Source organism: Pleurodeles waltl, chromosome 4_2, assembly GCF_031143425.1.
Source record: "Pleurodeles waltl isolate 20211129_DDA chromosome 4_2, aPleWal1.hap1.20221129, whole genome shotgun sequence".
Lineage (NCBI taxonomy): Eukaryota > Metazoa > Chordata > Amphibia > Caudata > Salamandridae > Pleurodeles > Pleurodeles waltl.
In genome coordinates, this window is record NC_090443.1 from 155,323,375 (window position 1) to 155,344,533 (window position 21,159).

Consider the following 21,159-nt stretch of genomic DNA (forward strand, 5'->3'; position numbering starts at 1 on the left):
TGTATGCCAACTCTGGTGTTGGTGCTGCCACTGACCCTGTGTATCCTTTGTCTCTCCCCCCCATTTTTGTTTTGTCACCCTGTGTAGGAGGCTGGCCTGGCTTATAGAGGGTACCTTGTGGTACGTACACCCTGTGCCAGGTCCAGTTATCCCTTATTAGTAGAATAGAGGTGTTTCTAGCAGCTTAGGCTGACAGAAGGTAGCTTTGGCAAAGCAGCTTAGGCTGAACTAGGAGACATGCAAAGCTCCTACTATACCACTTATATCATATAGCACAACATCATAAGAAAACACAATACTCAGAGTTACTAAAAATAAAGGTACTTTATTTTAGTGACAATATGCCAAAAGTATCTCAGAGAATACCCTCACTTAGGAGGTAAGTAATATACACAAGTTATATGTACACAAACCCAAAACAGGTAAGTAACAGTAAGAAAAGTAGTGCAAACAATGTAAAATCACAATAGGATGCAATAGGCAAACATAGGTCTAGGGGAAACACAAACCATATACTCCAAAAGTGGAATGCGAATCACGAATGGACCCAAGACCTATGGGAGATTGTAGAGGGTCGCTGTGATGGTGAGAAAATAGTAAGGGTGTCCAAAATACCCCACCCCAAGACCCTAAAAAGTAGGAGTAAAGTTACCCTACTACCCCAGAAAGACACAATAGTCGTGATAGGGGGATTCTGCAAGAACCACAAGCACCAGCAAAACACTGAAGACGGGTTCCTGGACCTGAGGACCTGAAAAGGAAGGGGACCAAGTCCAAGAGTGACAATAGTGTCAGGGGGGAGGGGGGTAGGAGCCCAGGAAACCCCGGATGAAGGTGCAAAAGGGCTGCCTCCGGGTGGAAGAAGCCAAAGATTCTGCAACAACGAAAAGGGCTAGGAACTTCTCCTTTGGATGGAAGATGTCCCACGTCTGGATGTAGCAGAAATGTTTCCACGCAGAAATACAGCAAACAAGCCTTGCTAGCTGCAAGGGTCGTGATAGAGGTTTTTGGGTGCTGTTGGGGGCCAGGAAGGACCAGGATGTCGCCCCTTGGAGGAGGAGACAGAGGGGGCGCTCAGCAACACAAAATGAGGGTCCCACGATGTTGGAGTCCAACTCAGCAGATTGAGCACTGCAGGACGGAGTGCTGGGGACCCAGGCTAGGCTGTGCACAAAGGAATCCTTGGAGAAGTGCACAGAAGCCAGAGAAGCTGTAAATCACGCAGTACACAGGTTTGCTGTCTGGCGTGGGGAGGCAAGGACTTACCTCCACCAAATTTGGACAGAAGGGCCACTGGGCTGTGGGAGACAGTTGGACCCAGCTCCTGTGTTCCAGGGACCACGCTCATCAGGATGAGAGGGGACCCAGAGGACCGATGATGCAGTCTTTTGGTGCCTGCATTAGAAGGGGGAAGATTCCATCGACCCATGGGAGATTTCTTCTTGGCTTCCAGTGCAGGGTGAAGGCAGCCAGCCCTCAGAGCATGCACCACCAGGAAACAGTTGAGAAAGCCGTCAGGATGAGGCGCTACAATATTGCTGGTGGTCGTCTTGCTACTTTGTTGCGGTTTTGCAGGTGTCCTGGAGCAGTCAGCGGTCGATCCTTGGCAGAAGTCGAAGAGGGAAGTGCAGAGGAACTCTGGTGAGCTCTTGCATTCGTTATCTGAGGAATAGCCCAGAGGAGAGACCCAAAATAGCCAGAAAAGGAGGTTTGGCTACCAAGAGAGGGGGTCTCTGACGTCAACTGCTGGCACTGGCCACTCAGAACAGTCCAGTGTGCCCCCAACACCTCTGAATCCAAGATGGCAGAGGTCTGGGACACACTGGAGGAGCTCTGGCACCTCCCCTGGGAGGTACTGATCAGGGGAGTGGTCACTCCCCTTTCCTTTGTTCAGTCTCGCGCCAGAGCAGCTCGGGGGGATCCTTGAACTGCTGTAGACTGGCTTATGTAGAGATGGGCACCATCTGTGCCCATCAAAGCATTTCCAGGGGCTGGGGGAGGCTACTCCTCCCCAGCCCTTCAAACCTATTTCCAAAGGGAGAGGGTGTTACACCCTCTCTCAGAGGAAATCCTTTGTTCTGCCTTCCTGGTCTGGGGCTGCCCAGACCCCAGGAGGGCAGAATCCTGTCTGAGGGGTTGGCAGCAGCTGCAGTGGAAACCCCAGAAAGGCAGTTTGGCAGTACCCGGGTTCTGTGCTAGAGACCCGGGGGATCATGGAATTGTCCCCCCAATACCAGAATGGTATTGGGGGGACAATTCCATGATCTTAGACATGTTACATGGCCATGTTCGGAGTTACCATGGTGACGCTACACATAGGTAGTGACCTATGTGCAGTGCACGCATGTAATGGTGTCCCCGCACTCACAAACTTCAGGGAATTTGCCCTGAACGATGGGGGGGGGGCACCTTGGCTAGTGCCAGGGTGCCCACGCACTAAGTAACTTGGCACCTAACCTTCACCAAGTGAGGGTTAGACATATAGGTGACTTATAAGTTACTTATGTGCAGTGAAAAATGGCTGTGAAATAACGTGGACGTTATTTCAATCAGGCTGCAGTGGCAGTCCTGTGTAAGAATTGTCAAAGCTCCCTATGGGTGGCAAAAGAAATGCTTCAGCCCATAGGGATCTCCTGGAACCCCAATACCCTGGGTACCTAAGTACCATATACAAGGGAATTATATGGGTGCACCAGTGTGCCAATGAGAATTGGTAAAATTAGTCACTAGCCTGCAGTGACAATTTTAGAAAGCAGAGAGAGCATAAACACTGAGGTTCTGGTTAGCAGAGCCTCAGTGATACAGTTAGGCACCACACAGGGAACACATACAGGGCATACACTATGAGCACTGGGCTCCTGCCTAGCAAAATCCCAGTGACATAAGGGCAAAAACAAACATACATATAGTGAAAATGGGGGTAACAGTCCAGGCAAGATGGTACTTTCCTACACCCTGTCCTTATGACCATTAGCGTCATCTGGCGAAGGAGCAGAGGCACCGGCGACGGAGGGAGCTGCATCCCACAGGACCCAGGAGGCAGAGTCCACCGACGCTGAGGGCACCAGTGGGACGGAGGGCGAGGGGAGCACCACGGCGGAGACAGGAGGGGACAGTTCAGACACAGATACCTCCTCTGATGGAAGCTCCCTGGTGGTGGCGGACACCTCTGTGCCCACCCCAGCTGCAGGTACAGCCACCACCCCCGTACCGGCACCGCCCTCCCAGCAGCCCCTCATCAGGTTGCCCATGCCTGCTCACCCAGGAAGGTGGGCTTCGCCTTCGCCCCAGGCATCTCAAGCCCTGCCCCAGTCAGCCCTGCTGCTCTGAGTGAGGAGGCTATTGTCCTCCTGAGATCCATCTCTGTAGGGCAGTCAGCCATTGTGAATGCCATCCAGGGGCTGACAGCCCAGATGCAACAGGCTAATGCATTACTGGGGGGGCATTCACACTGGCTTGACGGCCCAACAGAGATCAATCCAGGCTCTGGCCTCCTCTCTGATGGCGGCCATTGTCCCTGTTTCCACCCTCCCTCCTCCAACTTCCTCTTCCCAATCCCATTCCCCTCAACCCCAACCTACCCAAGCACACAGGCATGCACACAAGAGAACACACAAGAGTGGCACAGGCAAACAAAAGCACCACACATCATCCCATAGGTACTCACACAAACACCATCCAGATGCAGACATACCAAAATCCACAATTTCCACTGTGTCCCCTCCTCCTCCTCCTCCACCTCCCTCCCAGTTTCATCTACACTCACACCTGCATGCACTACATACTCATCCACTACCAGCATCACCACCACACCTAGCAGAACACACACCTCACTGGCAGACACCTCCAAAGCAGCCATGCACACGTCCCCTGTGTCCTCTTCAACTGTGTCTGTCACCCCCCTCCCAAGGTACACAAACGCAAGCACTCATACACCCAACAGCCATCCACTTCACAACAGCATCCAGCCTGTGCACCTGCACCCAAACACAGCAGACAGACACCTCCTACAACCACTCCCTCTTCCTCCACTCCTAAACCTTCTCCCTCTTCCCGCCCCAATGTCCCTAAGTTTTTCCTCTCTGCCATTGACCTCTTCCCTACTCCTCCCCCGTTCTTCACGTCTGGCCAGGGTGGCAAAAACCCAGGTAAGCACCTCAGCCACCCAGTCCACGGGCCCAGTAGTCTCCACAAACACTTGTGGTGGGAAAGGATCCAGGGCACATGTCTAGTGGTTGAAGGAGCCTGCACCAGGCAGCCTCAAGGAAAGGGTGCCTACCCCAGCTGCGGCCCGGAAGACCAGCTGCTGCCAGGAAGGGCAAGGAGCCAGCACCAGCAGGCAGGAAGGACAAGGGGCCTGGTGCAGGGACTCAGACGGAGCCCCCACCAACAACCATGGTTGTGCAGCCGTCTGAGGCTGCAGGGGATGGGCTGGAGCCTCCCACCACCAGCAGCACCACCACCACCAATGGCCAGCCACCCGAGGCTGCAGGGGATGGGCTGGAGCTTCCCCCCGCCACCACCAGTAGCAGCAGCACCACCACCACCAGTGGGCACCCATCCAAGGCTGCAGGGTATGGGCTGGAGCTTCCCCCCACCACCACCACCACCAGCAGCAGCACCACTATCACCACTGAACAGCCTTCAACGCCGGCGGACGGTATGTAGTCTTGCCTCCATGGGCTGCTGTGCGGCCTGGCCCCTACAATTCCATAGGGTATGACACCCACCTGTGAGACTGTGACCTTGCTCTCCCCAGGATCAAGAGCACAGGGAAGGATGCCCCCTCCAGAACCAGTGGGCAAGACACCCACCAACCCCAGCCTCCCCAGGATGAAGAGCACAGGGCACAATGCCCCCTCCAGAACCAGTGGGTAAGACACCTACCAACCCCAGCCTCCCCAGGACCAAGCACAGGGCATGTTGCAAACTCCAGAGCCAGTTGGCAAGCCACCCACTTGAGAGACTGTGGCCTTGCACTCCCCAGGACAGAGCATAGGGCACGTTGCCCCCTCCAGGGCATGTGGGAAAGTCACCCACTTGAGAGACTGTGGCCTTGCACTCCCCAGGACAGAGCACAGGGTATCTTACCCCCTCCAGAGCATGTAGGCAAGTCACCCACTTGAGACACTGTGGCCTTGCACTCCCCAGGACCAAGCATCGGGCATGTTGCCCCCTTCAGAACCAGTGGTGTTGTTCCATTTGCGGGCTGAGGTCCTCCCCCGTTCCCCGTCCCCCTGAGGTGCCTGCCTATTTTCCAACTGATGCCCCTGCAGTGTTCTCTCTGTGTTGGTGCAGGTGACAAGTGGGGCCTTGGACTGTGTCCACACTCAATGGGGACTGGTCAGTGTCCCTTGAACTGTTCATAGGTATATTCCAGTTACATTGAATTTTCGTATTTTTACTGTGTTGATATTATTGCACTCACTTTAGCACATTCCTGTTGTCCTTGCATTATTCCTCAAGGGTACAGGGTATAGATGTTATACTACTGCAGCTGATTGTGTGTATGGTGTTGGGGGTGGGGGTGTGTGTTACGTGTGTGTGTGTGTCACTCTCTTTTTCCTCCCCAATGTGTGCTAGGCGGCTGTACTCACTATGCTCGTCTTCTCCATCGTTGGTGTTCGTGGTGGAGCAGGACGTAGAAAATCATTGGAAATATTTGCAGTTAGGGCTCCATGAAAGCGTGGTTCTTCCCTGTGTCTCCAAAGGTGAGTCCTTTGACTTCTGTGCTCTGTTTCTGCCAGGCTTTTGATGCTGTTAGTACCAACCCCGAAAAGGTGGCGGATTGTGTTGTTGTAATTGACCTCCGCCTGGCTGTAGGCGGCTACCACTGTGGTGTCTGTTGTTTCCGCCCTAGTGGTCGGTGTGGTAAAGTGGCTGTCTATCTGAGTTCTCACCGCCATGGTCATAATTTGGCGGTAGTTACCGCCAGCCTGTTGGCGGTATTACTGTCACTTTATCACCGACCGCCAGGGTTGTAATGAGGGCCATACTGTTTTGCACATAAGACTGATTACTCATGTCCAACCCACCAGACTCACCAACACACTTGGCACATGCACTCCTTTGGACTTATTCCAAACATTTTAATGGGGCAATTTCTTTTTTTAATGTATTTTTTGATTAAGCAATTCATAACCATAACCATTACACATCAAGAATACGACAGAAGATACCACAATTTTAAAACAGATTTAAAATACATAAATACATATTTAGTAAGTCATATCACATAATTTCAATATAAAGTGCTGACATTAAAGTGCAGAGTGCGATTTATAGTGTATATGCAAGTTAAAAAGTACCTAGAAGCAACGCTAACATTTATGAAAACATTTTATAAAGCACATACAGAGCACTGTAAAACGGGATATTGAATCTCAAACTCTGTCTACTTCTATGCTCTCTAGTCTACTCTGTAAATATATGAGGCATAATTAATTTGTTAGACTGTGTGCTACTGAAATTCCAATATACAACAAGCACTGGACGCTTTTATTCGCCCTTCGAGTGGCATGTAAGGATCTAAACAATCCAAGCATGGGTTCAGCGATATGTGAATCCGTGCAGAATCTGTAAACTTCTGGAAAATGCTCTCCCAGAAATCATGGAGCGGGGAAGATGTAAAAATAAATATGTAGCCAGTCCCCTGCTCCATCTAGTTTACAGCCAAAACATTGATCTGGAACTAGAACATTCATCCGATGCAATCTGGGGAGTGTATTAAATTAACCACGTTGACAAGAACGCCATTCTTTTTAAAATTGCGGCCCTCAGAGACTTATTTCTGAGGTCTGAAATATATTGCCATTCTCATTTGGTAACTGAACAACTGGTAGTATAGTTGATTTTGATCAAAAATTCACCAACCAAAACATTCTGTGTTGTTCCATATAGCCCGATACCAATTTCTTAAGCCTGTTAAATGGCTTTTATTTAACTGGCTCATCAACACATATGTCTCTGGGCTCAAAATAGCATAGGCTGAACAGAGGAAGCTAATGATCTGCTGCCCACTAAGGGGCATATTTAAGAGCCCCTCGTGCCATTTACCGACACATTAGTGTAATTTTTTTGACACTAATGTTTCGTTAGATGGTCAAAATCCCAGCGCCAGATTTACAAAGTAGCGCTATTTGTAACCCTTTGTGCTACATTATGTCTTCTCCAGGCATAATGTATGCAAAGGGGACGTTCCCCCATTAGGGAGGCCGAAAAAATAGCGCAAGGAAATCTAACAGATTGCCTTGCATCATTTATTTTCAGCACTTTTAACGCCTGCTCAGAAAGGCTTTAAAAGGAGGCACACCATTGTTTACAATGGGCCCTGTGTTCTCTGCAGGAGTAGCGCTAACGTTTTGGCACTGCTCCTGCAGAGTACATCAATAGCATCATAAAAAATGACGCTGTTGCTCCTACCCTGTGCCATGTTGCGCCAGAATTTTAAATACATCGCACACATGGGGCCGGTAAAGGGTGCAAGAAAAGTGGCACTGCACTGTGTGCAGCACCACTTTTCTTAAATATGCTCCTAAATGTCAGGTCTCTGGCTTCCGACCCTAGGTGCAAGGTTATGTCATCCCAAATTAGGCATCTTTCACTGTTGACCTGGTCAGTGGACTAATCTGCCTCCCGTAGTCCCACCTGCTAAGTAGAGATCTCGTTCCTCTGAACTCCTGACCACTGTCAGGAGTTATAGGCCCTCCTCCACCCACAGGCATCAGCCTGTGCCTCATCCCTAGTGTCTAGTGGGAGAGCTCTGCTTTCCCAATAGGCTGCCTCTCTCCTCCTTCTCTCTGCTTCTCTCTCAGTGTGCTCTCCCTTCCATGTATGCCTCCCTGTGCCCGTTTTTGCCGTTCGCTCTCCCCTGTGCTCTTTCTGACTCATTCTTTACTTTTACACTTTTCCCTCTACTCTCTCTCTCACTTTCGCTCTCCCTCCTCTATCTCCCCTGCCGCTGCTGCCTCTGCTGCCCCTGCGGCACCGCCCCCTCCTCTCTCGCGCTGCACTCCCACCACTGCTGCCCCTGTGGCCCGCCACCTTGTTTTGCACCGTTTTTTGCTCTCACTCCCGCCTCCCAGCTGTCCTCTCCTCCCCCCTCCTACTTAATGGCGGCTGCTGCACGGTAGGTTGAGCAATACCACTGACCTGGTCAGTGAACTACTCTGCCTCCTTTTGCTCCACCTGCTAAGTAGAGCCTCCGTTCCTCTGAACTCCTGATCCCTATCAGGAGTTCGAGGCCCTCCTCCACCCGCAGGCATCTGCCTGCACCTCATCCCTTGTGTCTAGTGGGAGAGCTCTGCTTTCCTACTACGCTGCCTCTCTCCTCCTTCTCTCTGCTTCTCTCTATGTGTGCTCTCTCTACCGTGTCCCTCATGCTCCTTTTTGCCGTTCGCTCTCCTCTGTGCCCTTTCTGATGTTGTGTAGCCATTTTAGTTATACCTCCATACACGTTAGTTTAACACACTAGGCCGCTGTGCACTTTGACCTAGATATCTTGTATTCGGCTTCGCATTGTTATTTTTACAATAACCAGTTTTACGGTCTTGTTTTATTTTCACCTATCTAACTGTTTTCGCTTAGCCCAGCACTGTGTTCTCAAACAAGACATTCTTGATAACTTTGTGCTTTAGTCAAGGTCTACAGTTTGGTACATTGCAGGTGAACGTGGTAGAAGTTTAGTCTCCAACATTCGTAGAAAACACACATCCTTACGTAGGGACATTTTCTTAGAACATCAGCTGTGTTATTATAAAAACACTTCCTAGTTCCATTACACGTCAAGAGGGAGATTCCAGCCAGGGAACCACGACTGTATGCTGATTGCTGAATACTTCACTGCAGATGCTGACTACAGGCCTTTGCTCAGGTATGAGGGTCGATGTCCTCCCAGGGGATCCTGAAAGGCAGAATTAGAGCTCAACATGCTGTGCTCAGATTATGACTTAGAAAGGAAATAGTCCATAAATTCTAGTGACAATATGATAACGTTATTCTTGAGCTTCACTCTCCTAGTCACCATTTTAATATTGTCATGTTGTGTCGTCCTGGTTATTGTAGCTCACGCTTTGCTATCTAAGATGCAGTTGTTTTATTAAACCAATCATTAGAACATATACTGCTTCCATTTGTCATTTATGTATGAGACCGAATTGTGAATGAGAGAACCTGATGCGACCTGAATGACCACGACTTCCCTGAGAAACCTAATATGTCATGCGCTCGGCTGCCCAATCATCCCTATCTTTTGGTAGAGATGAGGCACTGCTAGTTAGCCAGAGCAACCCGGATTTAGAGCGACAGGTGTCACCCACAGTGGGTCAGACTCAGTCTCCCACACCGTGGATGATCTTGCTGCTCAAAATCCAGTAGTCTCATTAGAACAATGAGAGCCTATGTGACACTGACTCTTGCTATACTTCAGCGCTCTTCCCTCCACTCTCTCTCGCTCTCCCTCCTCTCCCTCTCCCCCGTCACTGCTGCCCCTGTGGCCCCGCCCCCACCTCTCTCGCTCTGCACTCCCGCCGCTGCTGCCCGCCCCCTTTTTTTACCCCATTTTTCACCCCCGCCTCCCACCTGTCCTCTCCTCCCCCCCACTTATTGGTGGCCACGCTGCTGGCGTGTCAAAGGTAAGCCCATTTGTACCTGTCAGGTCCTGGACCGTGCCCAGCGCCGGAACCCCTGGCTCTCGCTCCCCCCAACAATGCTACACCCGTCTTCATTCCGACGCTGTTACCCCCCTCGCACCCTCAACACCGGCCGCTCACCCGCCTGCCATCAAGCCACCCCGCAGCTCAACTGCAGACCTTTCTCCTGCCGGAACTGCATTTTCAACAGCCTCGACGCCAACAACCCACCCACCAAGACAGGACGCATTAATCTCAGATGCAGCCTACTCAACACGCACTCTGTCCACAAACATGCAGTCGAACTTTGGAATCTACTCAACTCAGCTTCCCCAGACGTCGCCTTCCTGACCGAGACCTGGAGGAACCTCTCCTCAGCCCCAGACATTGCCATAGCCATCCCGGACGGCTACAAGTTCACCCGCAGGGACCGCTCCAACTAACCAGGAGGAGGCATCGCCATCGTCCACAAGAATACCCTCAGGATCACGACCAGCGCCGAAAACACCCTTAGCACCGCCGAACACCTGCACTTCCAAATCCACACCGACCCAAACACCACCCTTGATGGACCCTCGTTTATACACCCTCCGGCCCCCGACAGCAGTTCAGCGACTCCATCATCGACGTCATCAGCATGCACGTTATTGCATCCACAGACTACATACTCCTTGGGGACTTGAACTTCCACCTCAAGAACACCAACGATAAGAACTCTATCACTCTGCTCGACAACCTCGGCCTCAAACAGCTTGTCATGACACCCACCCACTCCGCAGAACACACACTCAACCACATTTTCTCCGCCAGCAAACACGTCTTCTTCAGCCACACCACGAACTCCACTGGACAGACCACCGCTGCATCCACTTTTCCCTCCAGAAACCCACAACACACCGTCACCTGCAACGGAATCCCCACCGCAGATGGAACAAAGTCACCGAAGACCAACTGATCATCACCCTCTCCCGGAACCCACCCCTCGACACCACCGACACTGACACAGCTGCCCGCAACCTCAGGCAATGGATCAATGACTGTGCCAACACTCTTGCCCCGATCAAACACCGTTCCAACAAACGCATCAACAGAAAGGCCTTCTGGTTCACCGCCGACCTCCAAGAATCTAAGCAAACATGCCGAAGACTCGAAAAGAAGTGGCGCCAAGATCAGACACTGGACAACCACACAGCCTTCAATAAACACCTACGCAGACACTACCAACTCATCCGAACCGCCAAGAGAATAGCCTTCAAAGAACACATCACCAACAACGCACACAGCCACAAGGAGCTCTTCAACATCGTTAAGGAGCTCTCCAACCCCAGCTCCAACATCCCGCCATCACATGATCTCTGCGACTCCCTAGCCACCTTCTTCCACTGCAAGATCGCAGATATCCATGACAGGTTTACCACTCAGACCCCCAGTCAACCACCTACAACACAGACTCACCACCCACCAGCCTCCGTCTCTTCTGGACCCACGTCAATGACAACAACACCATCAAAATCATGAAACCATCCACTCCGGCTCACCATCCGACCCCTGCCCTCACCACATCTTCAACAAAGCAAGCTTCGTCATCGCACCCCAGCTCCAGAAGATCATCAACAGTTCCTTTGAGTCTGCCACCTTCCCGGAGAGCTGGAAACATGCCGAGATCAACGCCCTCCTCAAGAAACCTAAGGCAGACCCAAGGGACCTCAAGAACTTCCAGCCCATCTCCCTGCTCCCCTTCCTGGCAAAAGTCATAGAGAAAATTGTCAGCAAACAACTGACCCGTTTCCTCAAGGAGAACAGTACTGTAGACCCATCTAAATCTGGATTCTGCAGCAAGCACAGCACCAAAACTACCCTCATCGCCACCACAGACGACATCAGAACCATACTGGACAACGGTGAAACCGCAGCCCTCATCCTCTTCGCTCTCTCTGCCGCGTTCGACATAGTCTGCCACCACACCCTACACACACGCCTCAGCGACACAGGAATCCCCAACAGAGCCCTGGACTGGATCACCTCCTTTCTCACCGGCAGAACTCAGAGAGTCTGCCTCCCTCCATTCCACTCTGAAGCCACCAAAATCATCTGCGGCCTACCACAGGGTTCATCCTTCAGCCTGACCCTCTTCGACATCTACCTGGCTCTGCTCGCTTACATCGACCAATCCCACAACCTCAAAATCATCTCATATGCCGCTGACACACATCTGATCCTCTCCCTCACCAAGGACACCGCCAAGACCAGCCTCAACGAAGGAATGAAGGCCATCGCCGAATGGATGAAGAACAGATGCCTTAAACTGAATTCCGACAAGACTGAGGTCTCATCTTCGGCTCCACCTCATCCACATGGGACGGCTCCTGGTGACCTGCCACACTGGGAACTGAACCGACACCCACCGACCACGCATGCAACCTGGCATTCATCCTGGACTCTTCACTATCTATGACCCAGCAAGTCAATGCCATCATCTCCTCCTGCTTCAACACCCTCCGCATGCTTCGGAAGATCTACAAATGGATCCCCACTGAAACCAGAAGAACAGTCATCCAAGCTGCCGTAAGCAGCAAATTGGACTATGGCAATGCCCTCTATGTGTGAACCACGACAAAACTCCAGAAAAGACTGCAACGCATCCAGAACGTCTCTGCGCGCCTCATCCTGGACATCCCCCGCCACTGCCACATCACAGCCCACCTGAGAGACCTGCATTGGCTCCCTGTCAACAACAGAATCACCTTCAAACTCCTCACCCACACTCACAAGGCACTGCACAACACCGGACCAGAATACCTCAACAGACGGCTCTCCTTCTACACCCCAACCCAACAGCTTCGCTCTGCCGACCTTGCCCTCGCCCCGTCCCACGCATCCACAGAACAACCACGGGCAGCAGATCATTTTCGCACCTCGCCACCAAGACGTAGAACACTCTTCCCACCCACCTGTGTCAGACCAAGGACCTCCTTACCTTCAGGAGACAGCTCAAGACTTGGCTGTTCGAGCAGTAGCAGCCCCCCCACCCCCAGCGCCTTGAGACCCTCACGGGTGAGTAGTGCGCTTTACAAATTTCCTGATTGATTGATTGTTGTAAAAGTCACCTAGCCTGGTGAAATCCTTTTGCTTCTAATGTTCCAGAATCGCATTACAGATCTTAACACCAAAAAATCGACAGTCTTCTAATAGAGTAAAAGCGTGGCGGCTCGAGACCCCCCATACCCTAAAAAGATCCCTCATATGATGAGTGTGTAATGACTTGTACCTGGTTTTATTGGGGAATATAGGCATTTTTAAAAAGATTGATAATTCAGTTGCTGACTCTTTGGTCATCTCTGTACTAAAATCAAATTATCAAGTGCTTCATATTAGTCATAATTTGAGCTATATTGTCCAAGAGTGTAGCTTGGTAGTATGTTTGACAATGAGGTAAGGCTAGTCCCCCTTGCAGTTTATCTAGATGTGATACTGCTATTTTCGTCCTGGGCTGTCTATTATTCCAGATACATTTTTAAAACAGTTGATCGAGTTTTGTAAAAAAATACGATCTATTAAGTGCAGTAAATCAAATAAAAAGTACTATTGAAAGGATTAACAACTTTATCAGAGCCACTCTTCAAATATCGGATAGCAGGAGGCAATTCAATCTATCCAGCATTGTGTTAATTTTGTAAAAGGTTGCTTTATAGTTTAAACCAAATAATTGGGAGAAATCATGTGTTACATACATGCCTAGGTATATAATGGGTCATTGAGGTGAATATTGTGTCTGACATCCTGGGGACGATCGTTAGGTGATGTATTAAAATGTAGTATTTCAGTATTTGTTGAATTGGCCTTGTAACCTTCAATTCCAGTAAATTCTGCAATTACGTTTAGCATGTTTTGAAAATTCGAAACGTTAGGTTGAAGTTAAAAAATAATGTTGTCGGCGAAAAGCTTAATTTTAGATATCCCACTGACTGGTAGAACAATTGTAGTAGGCTCACCACAGATCTTAATCGCTAAAGGTTCAATAAATAACGCAAAGAGCACTTGAGACGGGGGCATCCCTGATGTGCACCCCAGTTAATTTGTATCTTTCCTGCAGCCTTCACGTTTATAATCACTTTGGCCATTGCCCCTTAATATAGATTCCATAAAAAATGTTTTTAATTTATCTGGGAATCCATATTTTCTTAGGAGGCAAAACAGTGCATCCCAATTAACTAGGTTGAATACTTTCTCCGCATCCATCATAAATATGTCAGCCTTCGTTTTATTACTTGACAAGTAATCAACTGCTTGGATTAAAAATCTAGTGTTAGCTGAAATGTGTCTGTCTCGTAAAAATCCACTTTGTTCCCTGTGTATTAACCAATTAGCTATCGGAGTAACACGAGAGGCCTACATTTTCGTAAACAACTCATAATCAGAGTTTAATAAACTAATCGAACTATAGGAGTTGACATTGGTGGCACTCTTATCCTTTTTAGGGAAACTACCAAATATTGACTCCTTAAAAGATTGAGGAATCCGTTTCCCAGTTCTAAATGGTTAAATCATTTCACTAAGTTTGGTATTGGGAGTTTGGAAAAAATCTTAAGAACTTCCATTGAAATGCACAAGCCTTACTATTGGACATACTTACAGAGCAGAGGAAACCTCAGAGACATGAATCTCTCCCAAAATTGCTTTACACGTTTCTCTTGTCACTTGCTGCAGTGTAACAGTATTGAAAAACTGCTTTAACTTATGCCCAGGAACCTCTTCTGTTTTCTCATATATATTCTGATAATGATGGAAAAAGACCTGAACAATTTCGCGACTTTTGTCCAGTAAGGAATGAGTCTCCGGGTTTTAGATCTTGTCAACTGTCTGCTTGTTTTTCCATAGTCTGGCAGACCAGGCAAGAAACCTGCCGATATGTTGGCCCTCCTCATACATTTTTTGTTTGTAGGACTGAAGGCTATTGATTTCTTTGGTTAAGCACAAATTGTGTTTTGCTTGCTTAGCCATAACTAGCTCGCTCTTCCCTGCCTCTAGATGTTCGCCAGGCATTTGTATATTGGTTGAATTATCTACAGCCCTCTGCAGTGCGTGGACATGTGCATTGCTCTCTATGTTTTTGTAAGCCTGATAAGCTATAACATGCCCATGGAGGCCAGCCTTAAGACTTTCCAGACTATCATATCATCTGCAGTACCAGAGGTAATCTTACAAAAAAACTCATTATTAAATGATCTTGTTTTCTGCAAACAAATGGTATCGGACAGTAACATTAGATTTTATTGCCATTTGGGTCAATCTTTTATCTTGGCTCTCAACTGAATTCGAGCTGAGATAACAGAATGTTCAGAGAATGCATTGCCTGCATACTGGGCATATGGCACTGGATTGACCTAGTTACGAGAAAGAAATCTAGGCGAGACTCCATACTCATTATGCAATGGATCTGTTAACCCAAAGTTGTGTCTTAATGCGTTAACAATACCAAGGATGCAAGGATTTAATTGTGTTTTTTGACCTAATTGATGTGTCGAGGCTAAGGTCTTGTATGAAATTAAAATCCCCCCGCAGATTATTGGACCAACCGCTGTCATTGCAAGATTATGTCGGTAAATTAGTGGCTCAATATCATTAGTGACAGGGCCATAATAGTTCACTAAATTTAATATAAATCCTTTACTGCCAATTAGACCCATAGCCACAGTCCTTTGACATCCCTATATACATCAGAAATGTGCCAGTCAATTCTATTGGCTAGAAGAATAGCCACCCCTCTATGGCAGCCTCTGCCAAGGCATAGAACGAATGTGAATATCTTTTGGGGACCAAGGATTTCAAAAGGTTGTCTTTAAGGTGGGTTTCTTGAAGGAAAATCACTTCAGGTTTGGAAATGGTCAACCAAGTTAACAGAGCACGCACTTTTCGCTTATTAAGTGAGTAACTTATAAGCATTCCATGAAATATTATCAACTTTTTACATCATAGGACTCATAGGTAATCATTCTGGGGGTTCCCACTCGCCCTCTACCAATTTGACACTTATCCTTGTCGCCTATATAGAGCTCACCTAATTCTCAACAAAAATATAAATAAGAACAATAAACCTCTTGTTTATGCAACTGCTAATTTTTTCCTGATAGTGTTCCGCCTTGTCCCTCTCTCACCCAAATGCACCCCTCCACTGAGGGAGAGAATTGCCCATACACCTCTACCTCAACCCACCCCGTAGACTGTGGAAAGTTTACAATCATTGTTCAAGGATATTTGGTGAGCTCGCATTATAGTGAGATTGGCAGGGGCGCTCTCTGAAATAATATGAAGGTGATGGGCAGTGAGGAAGCAGCCTGCATGACTCACTGCTGACGTGCTTTCAGACCTCCCCCCTCACAAGACGAAGCAGCTGCCTGCTTCCGGTGTAGAACACTGATGGTTAATTATTTCCCGGGTGTTATGTGCTGAATGTATTCATGGGCATGTGCTATCACGAGCTTTAATGGGCGTGTGCTATCACGAGCTCATGGGTACATTCGAATATTTCTATGTACTTGATTCTGAGCAACGGATTAAGAGGACAGTTGCTCTAAGGGTGCCACTTAAGGAGATGTGTCTAATGGGCTCTGTTACTTGGAATAGAATAAATACTTTTTGAACATATCCACCGTTTCGGAATCATACTTTACATATTGGAAACGAGTTACGGGATTCGTTCAGAGCCCATCAGTGGATTCCCAACAGCTGGCTTGTTTCCTGTTGCTGCAGACGTCGCTGGCTTCGGGAAGGCTTTTTCTGAGTGGAGAAGTGTGGTCTTCAGTAGGGCCCTGATATCTTCGGACTAGTTCAGCCTTCGACCTGTTCATCCTTATTTTTTTCTGGCCGTTTATTTCTCCGGAGAAGTGACGTCAGCACAGGTCAGGCATATTGTGGGATAAGACCAGGTGCGTCATCACGCTTTACTCACTGCACGTTCGTTACGTCCATGGCGGCCATCTTAGATGTTTACAAGGTCAGGTATTAACCCCTTCGCTGCCAGGCCTTTTCCCCCTCCTGTGCCGGGCCTTTTTTTGCCTATTTGGGGCAGTTCGCGCTTAGGCCCTCATAACTTTTTGTCCACATAAGCTAACCAAGCCAAATTTGCGTCCTTTTTTTCCAACATCCTAGGGATTCTAGAGGTACCCAGACTTTGTGGGTTCCCCTGAAGGAGGCCAAGAAATTGGCCAAAATACAGTGAAAATTTCGTTTTTTTCAAAAAAAATGGAAAAAGTGGCTGCAGAAGAAGGCTTGTGGTTTTTCCCCTGAAAATGGCATCAACAAAGGGTTTGCAGTGCTAAACTCAGCAGCTTCCCAGCTTTCAGGAACAGGCAGACTTGAATCAGAAAACCCAATTTTTCAACACAATTTTGGCATTTTACTGGGGCATACCCCATTTGTGCAATTTTTTGTGCTTTCAGCCTCCTTCCAGTCAGTGACAGGAATGGTCATGAAACCAATGCTGGATCCCAGAAACCTAAACATTTCTGAAAAGTAGACAAAATTCTGAATTCAGCAAGGGGTCATTTGTGTAGATCCTACAAGGGTTTCCTACAGAAAATAACAGCTGAAAAAGAAAAATATTGAAATTGAGGTGAAAAAACCATCAATTTTTCTCTACGTTTTACTCTGTAACTTTTCCCTGCAATGTCAGATTATCGAAAGCAATATACCGTTACGTCTGCTGGACTCCTCTGGTTGCGGGGATATATAGGGTTTGTAGGTTCATCAAGAACCCGAGGAACCCAGAGCCAATAAATGAGCTGCACCCTGCAGTGCGTTTTCATTCTATACCGGGTATACAGCAATTCATTTGCTGAAATATAAGGAGTAAAAAATTGCTATCAAGAAAACCTTTGCATTTCCAAAAAGGGCACAAGATAAGGTGTTGAGGAGCAGTGGTTATTTGCACATCTCTGAATTCCGGGGTGACCATAGTAGCACGTGAATTACAGGGAATTTCTCAAATAGATGTCTTTTTTACACACACTCCTATATTTGGAAGGAAAAAATGTAGAGAAAGACAAGGGGCAATAGTACTTGTTTTGCTAATCTATGTTCCCCCAAGTCTCCCGATAAAAATGGTACCTCACTTGTGTGGGTAGGCCTAGCACCCGCGACAGGATATGCCCCAAAACACAACGTGGACACATCACAGAAAACAGAGCTGTTTTTAGCAAAGTGACTACCTGTAGATTTTGGCCTCTAGCTCAGCCGCCACCTAGGGAAACGTACCAAACCTGTGCATTTCTGAAAACTAGAGACCTAGGGGAATCCAAGGAGGGGTGACTTGTGTGGCTCGGACCAGGTTCTGTTACCCAGAATCCTTTGCAAACCTCAAAATTTGGCTAAAAAAACACATGTTCCTCACATTTCTGTGGCAGAAAGTTCTGGAATCTGAGAGGAGCCACAAATTTCCTTCCACCCAGCGTTCCCCCACGTCTCCCGATAAAAATGATACCTCACTTGTGTGGGTAGGCCTAGCACCCGCGACAGGATATGCCCCAAAACACAACGTGGACATATCACAGAAAACAGAGCTGTTTTTAGCAAAGTGACTACCTGTAGATTTTGGCCTCTAGCTCAGCCGCCACCTAGGGAAACCTACCAAACCTGTGCATTTCTGAAAACTAGAGACCTAGGGGAATCCAAGGAGGGGTGACTTGTGTGGCTCGGACCAGGTTCTGTTACCCAGAATCCTTTGCAAACCTCAAAATTTGGCTAAAAAAACACATGTTCCTCACATTTCTGTGGCAGAAAGTTCTGGAATCTGAGAGGAGCCACAAATTTCCTTCCACCCAGCGTTCCCCCACGTCTCCCGATAAAAATGATACCTCACTTGTGTGGGTAGGCCTAGCGCCCGCGACAGGATATGCCCCAAAACACAACGTGGACATATCACAGAAAACAGAGCTGTTTTTAGCAAAGTGACTACCTGTAGATTTTGGCCTCTAGCTCAGCCGCCACCTAGGGAAACCTACCAAACCTGTGCATTTCTGAAAACTAGAGACCTAGGGGAATCCAAGGAGGGGTGACTTGCGGGGCTCGGACCAGGTTCTGTTACCCAGAATTGTTTGCAAACCTCAAAATTTGGCTAAAAAAACACATGTTCCTCACATTTCTGTGGCAGAAAGTTCTGGAATCTGAGAGGAGCCACAAATTTCCTTCCACCCAGCGTTCCCCCACGTCTCCCGATAAAAATGATACCTCACTTGTGTGGGTAGGCCTAGCACCCGCGACAGGATATGCCCCAAAACACAACGTGGACATATCACAGAAAACAGAGCTGTTTTTAGCAAAGTGACTACCTGTAGATTTTGGCCTCTAGCTCAGCCGCCACCTAGGGAAACCTACCAAACCTGTGCATTTCTGAAAACTAGAGACCTAGGGGAATCCAAGGAGGGGTGACTTGTGTGGCTCGGACCAGGTTCTGTTACCCAGAATCCTTTGCAAACCTCAAAATTTGGCTAAAAAAACACATGTTCCTCACATTTCTGTGGCAGAAAGTTCTGGAATCTGAGAGGAGCCACAAATTTCCTTCCACCCAGCGTTCCCCCACGTCTCCCGATAAAAATGATACCTCACTTGTGTGGGTAGGCCTAGCGCCCGCGACAGGATATGCCCCAAAACACAACGTGGACATATCACAGAAAACAGAGCTGTTTTTAGCAAAGTGACTACCTGTAGATTTTGGCCTCTAGCTCAGCCGCCACCTAGGGAAACCTACCAAACCTGTGCATTTCTGAAAACTAGAGACCTAGGGGAATCCAAGGAGGGGTGACTTGCGGGGCTCGGACCAGGTTCTGTTACCCAGAATTGTTTGCAAACCTCAAAATTTGGCTAAAAAAACACATGTTCCTCACATTTCTGTGGCAGAAAGTTCTGGAATCTGAGAGGAGCCACAAATTTCCTTCCACCCAGCGTTCCCCCACGTCTCCCGATAAAAATGATACCTCACTTGTGTGGGTAGGCCTAGCGCCCGCGACAGGATATGCCCCAAAACACAACGTGGACATATCACAGAAAACAGAGCTGTTTTTAGCAAAGTGACTACCTGTAGATTTTGGCCTCTAGCTCAGCCGGCACCTAGGGAAACCTACCAAACCTGTGCATTTCTGAAAACTAGAGACCTAGGGGAATCCAACGAGGGGTGACTTGCGGGGCTCGGACCAGGTTCTGTTACCCAGAATCCTTTGCAAATCTCAAAATTTGGCTGAAAAAACACATGTTCCTCACATTTGTGTGGCAGAAAGTTCTGGAATCTGAGAGGAGCCACAAATTTCCTTCCACCCAGCGTTCCCCCACGTCTCCCGATAAAAATGATACCTCACTTGTGTGGGTAGGCCTAGCGCCCGCGACAGGATATGCCCCAAAACACAACGTGGACATATCACAGAAAACAGAGCTGTTTTTAGCAAAGTGACTACCTGTAGATTTTGGCCTCTAGCTCAGCCGCCACCTAGGGAAACCTACCAAACCTGTGCATTTCTGAAAACTAGAGACCTAGGGGAATCTAAGGAGGGGTGACTTGCGGGGCTCGGACCAGGTTCTGTTACCCAGAATCCTTTGCAAACCTCAAAATTTGGCTAAAAAAACACATGTTCCTCACATTTCTGTGGCAGAAAGTTCTGGAATCTGAGAGGAGCCACAAATTTCCTTCCACCCAGCGTTCCCCCACGTCTCCCGATAAAAATGATACCTCACTTGTGTGGGTAGGCCTAGCGCCCGCGACAGGATATGCCCCAAAACACAACGTGGACATATCACAGAAAACAGAGCTGTTTTTAGCAAAGTGACTACCTGTAGATTTTGGCCTGTAGCTCAGCCGGCACCTAGGGAAACCTACCAAACCTGTGCATTTCTGAAAACTAGAGACCTAGGGGAATCCAAGGAGGGGTGACTTGCGGGGCTCGGACCAGGTTCTGTTACCCAGAATCCTTTGCAAATCTCAAAATTTGGCTAAAAAAACACATGTTCCTCACATTTCTGTGGCAGAAAGTTCTGGAATCTGAGAGGAGCCACAAATTTCCTTCCACCCAGCGTTCCCCCACGTCTCCCGATAAAAATGATACCTCACTTGTGTGGGTAGGCCTAGCGCCCGCGACAGGATATGCCCCAAAACACAACGTGGACATATCACAGAAAACAGAGGTGTTTTTTGCGAAGTGCCTACCTGTAGATTTTGGCCTCTAGCTCAGCCGGCACCTAGGGAAACCTACCAAACCTGTGCATTTCTGAAAACTAGAGACCTAGGGGAATCCAAGGAGGGGTGACTTGCGGGGCTCGGACCAGGTTCTGTTACCCAGAATCCTTTGCAAACCTCAAAATGTGGCTAAAAATACACATGTTACTCACATTTCTGTGGCAGAAAGTTCTGGAATCTGAGAGGAGCCACAAATTTCCTTCTACCCAGCGTTCCCCCAAGTCTCCCAATAAAAATGATACCTCACTTGCGTGGGTAGGCCTAGCGCCGGCGACAGGAAACACCCCAAAGCGCAACGTGGACACATCC

At 48.5% G+C, this 21,159-nt stretch overlaps 1 long non-coding RNA gene across 1 annotated transcript in view; it reads right to left on the minus strand.

The window, feature by feature from the left end:
- Positions 1-16,484, minus strand: part of LOC138294105 (uncharacterized) — a 137,644-nt gene extending 121,160 nt beyond the window's left edge. Inside the window, exon 1 of the long non-coding RNA XR_011203188.1 lies at positions 16,296-16,484. This is a non-coding gene — a long non-coding RNA (uncharacterized lncRNA). The remainder of the gene's footprint in view (positions 1-16,295) is intronic.
- Positions 16,485-21,159: the final 4,675 nt, after the last annotated feature.